Consider the following 7,944-nt stretch of genomic DNA (forward strand, 5'->3'; position numbering starts at 1 on the left):
TAGGTTTTCTTTATTTGAAAAAAATACCCAATCATATTGCAAGTTAAAATACCTAGTTTTAATCTTATATTTTACATTAAAATTCCTTTAAATCAATTTTCCATTTTAAAACTCCACACTTGTGGTGCTTGGGATCTTCCAAAGGCAATTATTACTTTATATCCCATTACTATTGGAAATCAGGTTTTGCAACATGACAAGAAATGAGCTCAAGAGGAAGAAGAGAGCTCAAGAAGTACAAGAAGAAAATCTTGATTATTTAGTTGTTTATATAGTACAACTGGTACACTCTCTCACATCATTGAGAGTGACCTCTTGGCTATTTAAATAGCCCCTGGATGGCTAGGGTTAGGGTTTTTCCCTGCCCTCTAGTCCATTCACACCCAACTGTTGGGATAAAGGCGCCTCCGCCGTGTCGCCACGGGTATTACTACACTGACAGTACCCGCCACTACACACTGCAGGTGACGGGTGCACGTCACGTCACTTTATTCTTTACATTCATTTTAGTGACTAGTAAATAAAGGAAGGCCCGGTCACACATTGTGACTGTTGGAGTTCCCATTTCTTGTCTCTCTCTTTCTTGCTCTTGCTCTCCCGCCATAGCTCGCGTGCAAGCTTCGATCCTTCTCACCTTTCAACTGGTATCAGAGCTTGGCTTCCTCTTGCTCGAGCTCGACTCGGTGCTTCTCTACCTTCGCATCAACTCCCTTCACGCATTGGGTCTCCATCCCAACAGCCATAGCCGATCTCCCGAGCTTCCGACACTCCCCGGCTTCCCAAGCTCCCTCCCAGCATTGTTGGGCTTCTTCAGAGCCTTGCCCTTGAGGTATTGCATCAGAGTTTGAAGGGTTTTACTTCAGTTCTCAGTTTTAAACAGGTGAAAGAAGAGGGGCAGCCATCATTTGAAGCTACAAAGCTCCATATCTCCCTTGCCCTTTGCTTCGGGCATTCATGGCTTTGTTGTATGCCCTCTTTGGGGCCTCTTTGAGCCTCCCATCCACACCAACATTGCCACATGGAGCAGCCACTTCCTAGGACAGCCTGCGCTGAATTTGCACCAGATTTCTACCTACCTACTCATCAAGTTTTCAGCCTATATGCATTGGCTCCTAAATGAGCACTTAAACAATGGTTTCTAGAAGGCATTTGAGCTACTTTGAAACCCTCTTTAGGCCTTGTGCTTGGCATTGAAGCTTTGGGGCTGACATTCTCTGATTTGGGACTGTCACTTACTGTTATACAGCACTGGAAATAGGGCAGCCACACTTGGCATTGGCATTTGATGCTTATACTCTACTCCGATTACCTTGTTTGATGCCCGTATGCGGCCTACATGATGCCTAGTGCCTTGGGAATGTATGCACATGATTATGCCATGATTTTGGCCTGAAATATTGGGTGATTTGGGACTATCATTTACTATTATACAATGCTGAAAACAGGGCAGCCACACTTGGCATTGGCATTTGATGCTTATACTCTACTCCGGTTACCTTGTTTGATGCCTGTATGCGGCCTACATGATGCCTAGTGCCTTGGGAATGTATGCACATGATTATGCCATGATTTTGGCCTAAAATATTGGCTGAAATTTCTCAGTTTTGACAGTCAAACTTGGTTGTAATAACAGTGGGCTGAAGGTACTTTGGATGCTTTGTCACTTACCTATTGGTACCGGATATATGCTTTGGGATTTGCCATCATGTATCTGACATTTGGGGACGACTTTGAGCTCATGTTTGAATCTATGGAATGTATTTGAGCTATGCATAAGCTCCTTCTTGGTTGGTATTCACTGGCATTTGGATCGACCTGGCATGCTCTTGGACCACTTATGCCTCATGTCTATGCTTGACAGTTAGGCTTCATACATTACATGCTTTGGTTCGTGATATATGCTGCTTGGTTCGTCTATGCTTTACCGACATTGGGAGCTTTGCCTTGGATGTATTTGAGCATTTCTGACTCAGTTTGATCATTTACTTGGTTGCTATCGAATGTCATTGAGTTGACAGAGATCTTATTTTGGGATTATGTATTGCTCGTTGGTTGCTTCCATCAGTTGCTTCATGTATGTCATGCTCTTGGGATGCGTATGACGCATTGACTTAGTCACTTGTCACTGGTACTTTGTCTTGGGTTGCTTGAGACCTTGAGCTCGTTTGTACGCCTTTTGTGCTAGTGGGAGCATCTTGCATGCTTACTTAACCTTGAGCAGGCATTACATGCTATTGGAGCAGTTACATGTATTGGAGCCGTCTATGTCATTGAGCAGTTACAGATGTATTGAGACTTTGGGATTATACTCCGACAATTGGATGTTGTATTGATGTCTTGGTTCACAGGATGCTTATGAGCTGAGTCTCAGTTTTGGATCCGCTTTCTTTTGAGCAGACACCTATTTGTGTTAGGTTTTGGCAGTTGGTTCTACATTTTGCCTAGATTGTCTGGGGGTGTGCCTCTTACTGGCAGATGCTATTTGACATCTCTCAGTGTTATGCTCATGTATTTTCATTGTCATTTTTCTTTGCTTTGTCCTCTTTATGCCGGCTTTGGACCTAGCATTGTTTAGTTGACATTAGATCCAGTTTTGGGACAGTTTGCTCTCATTATTGCAGTTCTGAAATTTATTACAGCAAGCATTTATTGGTGGACTGAGCAGTATTTGTTATGCTGAAATATCCTGATTTGGTGTACCGCACCTAGTACTAAGTGGGCAGCATCTTTTGGCACACTTTTCTCGCCATTTGGAGCTCATTTCAGCAGATTTTGAGCATTTTCTGCAGTAAAACAACCAGCAGTTTTACATTGTCTATGCATTTTCAGCCTACATTATGGCGTCCTCTTCGACTGATAATGCCATATTTAACATCACAAAGTTGGATGGTACCAACTACTCTTATTGGAAGAGTCAAATTTGGCAGGTCTTGGTGCAGAAATCTCAGATTAAGCCACTTCGGTTGAGCGGGGAGCAGCCTAAAACTATGGACAATGACGACTGGCTTGAACTTGATGAGCTATGCAAGCCCACGATTGTATTGTCTCTCACTGAACAGGTATAGGTACATTATAATGTATTTGAGAAAGCACAGAGTGCATGGGATCTATGGAATAAGATCAAGAATCTTTATGATAAGAAAAGTCCGGCGAGTCAAATGTACTGGTTGAAGCAGCTTATGGATCTGTGCATGAAGGATAATGCAACTATGTCTGCTCACTTGAGCCAGTTCCATGCTATACTGAAGAACCTGACTTCGCAGGATATCACCTTTGGAGAGGAAGTAACTCCTCTTTTCTTGCTTGGGACTCTGAATGAGTCATGGGATGTATTCCGCACTGCCCTATGTGCCTCTAGTGCTACTCTGAAACTGAATGATGTTGAGAGTGCTCTTCTACAGGAAGAGGTTAATCACAAAAACTTGGATGCCTCTCGTGTTTCACATGCTTTGACAGTTAGAGGCAGGAATGACAAGAATGATCGTGGTCATGGCCGTAGCCGTGACTCGTAGAAGGGTCGGTCTAAATCTCGTGGAAAGTCGCGTAGTAAGTCGCGTGGGCGCAACGCTAATGTCACTTGTCATCATTGTTGGAAAAAGGGCCATATCAGACCAGAGTGTCATGAGTTGCACAATGAGAAGCGCAAGGATAAGGGGAAAGAGAAAGTGCAGCAGAAGTCCTCTGATCGCAGCATAGTACCTATGAAGTCCAACGTCAAGATTGAGAAAATTAATGTCACGCAGACCAAGGATTTCGATGGTGGTGATGAGTTCATACTTGCAGCTAGTTCTTCTGATGCCTCACACTTGACTGAGACACCTAGTATGTATGCACATTGCTGGTTATTGGATTCAGGTGCGTCCTTCCATATGACGCCTTACCATGAGTGGTTTCACTCTTACCATACTGTATCTGGATCAGTCAAACTTGGAGATGACAGGTCTCTTGATATTGTGGGCTGTGGAGATATTCAGTTGCAGTTTTCCACTGGCAGTTCCTTTTTGCTCAGGGATGTACATCATGTACTTGCGCTTACGCGTAGTCTTATTTCTGTAGGACAGTTGGATGATGCAGGGTTTCATGTCTATTTTGGGGATTCTGCCTGGAAGATTACCAGAGGCAGACTTGTGCTTGCTAGAGGTGCCAAGGCTGGCAGCCTCTATCCTCTTGTTGTATCTGGGTCTTTTGTAGACCATGTTTTGGCAGTGGGCTCTATCCCACATGTATCACTTTGGCATGCCCGTTTGGGGCATATGTCTTTGAAGGGAATGAAAATGTTACCTGGTTTGCAGTATCTTCCGCCTTTGGACTATGCACGTTTTGACTCATGTGATCATTGTCTTTATGGTAAGCAAAATAGGTCTACGCATAAGAAATCGGGTAGGCCATGCATGAGTGAGCCCTTGGCTTTGGTGCATTCAGATGTTTGTAGGCCCATGACGTGTATGTCTATGGGTGGCACGAAGTACTTTGTTACCTTCATTGATGATTTTTCTAGGAAAATGTGGGCTTATCCCATAAAGCAAAAGTCCGATGTCTTGGCAGTCTTTCAGCGTTGGCTTGCTCTTGTTGAGAACCAGACTAGGTATAGGCTGAAATGCCTTAGGACTGACAATGGGGGAGAATATGTCTCACGTGCTTTTGAGCAGTTTTGTGATGATAGGGGTATTAAGCATCAGTTGACCGCCCCTTACACCCCACCCCAGAATGGTTTGGCTGAGCGCATGAACAGGACTATTCAAGAGCATGTCCGCTCTATGCTTAGCCATGCAGGTCTACCACAGAGCTTTTGGGCTGAGGTAGTTAGTATGGCAGTGCATGTCATAAACTGATCGCCTTCAAGTGGATTAAATTTCTAGGTTGCAGAGGAAGTTTGGGCTGGTAAGCCACCCTCTTATGCGCATCTCCGTGTCTTTGGATGTGAGGTATTCTGCCATGTGCCCAAGGACAAGATGAGTAAGTTGGATCCAAAGAGCATTAAATGCATCTTTCTTGGTTATGGTGCTTCAGGAGAGATGGGCTATCGCCTATGGGATCTGCAGGCGCGGAAAATAGTATGCAGCCATGATGTAGTCTTCCATGAAGACAAGATGCACAGGCAGCCTGAGAAGGTGGTTGAGATCCGCAGAGTGATCTTTCAGGAGGAGCCTAGAGCTCCTGCACAGCCAATTGGATAGCCTACAGCTGCAGCAGCAGATACTCATGGTCAGGGTATTGGCCAGGCAACTAGGCAGGCAGCAGAGCCTGCAGTGCGACGATCTGCTAGAGACAGACGTCCACCTGATAGATTTCAGCCCTCTATGCATTATGTTTTGGTTACAGATGCAGGAGAGCCTTTCACTTATGATGAGGCTATGCGCAGGGGTGACAGTCACTCCTGGGAGAGGGCTATGCAGTCTGAGATCGACTCCTACATAAGAATGAGACTTGGGATTTGGTTGCCTTGCCTAAGGGCAAGAAGGCTTTGCCATGCAAGTGGGTGTACAAGCTCAAAAGTACCCCTGGACACCCCAAGCCGGCATATAAGGCTAGACTGGTAGCAAAGGGTTTTAAGCAAGTGCATGGTGTAGACTTTGATGAAGTCTTTTCTCCTATGGTTAAGATGACCACCCTGCGCTTGGTCTTGGCCTTGGTTGCTCAGCTTGACTTAGATCTATATCATATGGATGTCAAGACGGCTTTCTTACATGGGGACTTGCATGATGAGATCTATATGGAGCAGCCTAAGGGCTTTGCAGAACCTGGCAGGGAGCACCTAGTGTGCAAGTTGAAGAAAAGTCTTTATGGCTTGAAGCACGCACCTAGGGAATGGTATCATAAGTTTGATGCCTTTATGCAGTCACAGGGCTACAGCAGGAGTACTATGGATCCGTGTCTTTACACGAAGAAAGCCCGTGATGGTTCATTGCTTATTTTGGTACTCTATGTGGATGATATGCTGATAGCAGGGAAAGCTCATGATGAGCTAGATGCTCTTAAATCTCAGCTAAAGAAGAGCTTTGAGATGAAGGATTTGGGACAGGCCTCTCACATCCTTGGTATGCGCATTAGACGCGACAAGCATCAGGGACTCCTCTACTTGTCACAGAGAGAGTATATTCATAAAGTCCTTGAGCACTTCCGCATGCAGGACGTAAAGCCTATTGGTTGTCCATTGCCTTCTTATGTGAAGATATCACAGGCCAATTGTCCGCGACAGATGAGCAGAGGGCCGAGATGGCCCAGATCCCTTATGCTTCAGCCGTGGGCAGTTTGATGTATGCCATGATAGCCACTCGTCCAGATATTGCCTTTGCAGTTGGTGTTGTGGCACGCTATATGGCTACACCTGGCAGGAAACATTGGGATGTCGTGAAGGGTATCATGAGGTACCTGAAGGGCACAACAGATATGTGTATTTACTATGGCAGCCTACATACAGGGTTCGTGGGGTACATTGACTCCGATTATGCAGGACATGCAGATAGTAGGAAGTCCATTTCTTGCTATGTATTCACCTATGCTGGAGGTGCTGTCTCTTGGATGTCCTGGGTTCAGAAGTGTACGGCTTTGTCTACCACTGAGGCCGAGTATGTTGCAGCCACTGAGGCTTGCAAGGAGGCCATATGGCTAGGCTGTCTAGTTTGCTGACCTTGGGATTGATGCTATACCTACACTGCATTCGGATTCTATGAGTGCCATTCAGTTGGCTAAAAATCCGGTCTTCCATGCGAAGACGAAACACATTGAGGTGAGGTATCACTTCATATGTGGTGTCATGGAGGACAAGTCTGTTGACCTTGTCAAGATTTCCACTAACGAGAATCCTGCAGATCTGCTCACGAAAAGCCTCACTACTGAGCGCTTTGCCTTCCTCAAGCGATTGATGGGCGTTGGATGAGATGTTGCCTTTCCTCATCCCTTGTACCTATGTACCGTTGTACTGTCTTTTTTCTTTCCTTTTCTCTCTCACTGGGGTAGATTTGCCATTAAGTGGGAGGTTGTTGGGGTAAAGGTGCCTGCGCCGTGTTGCTCCGTGTATTACTACACTAACAGTACCCGCCACTGCACACTGCAGGTGGCAGGTGCCCGTCACGTCACTTTATTCTTTACAATCATTTTAGTGACTAGTAAATAAAGGAAGGCCCGGTCACACATTGTGATTGTTGGAGCTCCTATTTCTTATCTCTCTCTTTCTTGCTCTTGCTCTCCCGCCATAGCTCTCGTGCAAGCTTCGATCCTTCTCACCTTTCACCAACCACCCTTATCCGCCCTTGCATACATAGGGTCCACATGCCTATCACTCAACAACCTCCCCCCCCCCAATGCTAGAGTGGCATTGAACTACAAGACATGTTAATGTGCCCCCCCTCAAACAAATGAGATGACTTTATAAATCATGCTACAAGAGTGCTTATAAGTAGAGGATTTATAGATTTACAAAAGTCAATGATCAGGTGTTTTGGAGACAAAGTTGGCCTCCAATTCCTTTGGTACTTTAGGGATGGTGGGACATTTACTAGTAATATACCATGTCTTCTTACATTTGTTTGCCCTTCATCTTGTCATGATATTTTTTCCAATAATTGCTAACAATATGTCCCTTATTATTGCAAAATGAGCATTTGGTGGAGATTGGATGGATCGAGAGTTGCTCAAATGCTGTTGAAGTAGATACCTAACTAGTGTTACCTTCTTTCTGATTTCTTTTCTCCTCATCTAAACAAGATTGAATGGTGCTTTTCAAGGTTGGTTTAGGGATATTTGTAAGAGCAGTTACAAGGGTTGGGGATACCTTCTTTATAGCTTTCAAGAGAATTGCAATGGCATCTTCATCATGAATCAGAGCTTGAACTAAGGATAGCTATGACATGTTCCCTTTCGTGTGAGAGATGAACTTACCTAGGTCTTCTCCTTTCTTATACTCTAGGCTAAAAATTTTGATCATAATTTAGAGTTCTTTCC

This window comes from Lygodium microphyllum, chromosome 21 (genome assembly GCF_053477565.2).
Source record: "Lygodium microphyllum isolate KBCC chromosome 21, Lygodium_microphyllum_v1.1.10, whole genome shotgun sequence".
Classification (NCBI taxonomy): Eukaryota; Viridiplantae; Streptophyta; class Polypodiopsida; order Schizaeales; family Lygodiaceae; genus Lygodium; species Lygodium microphyllum.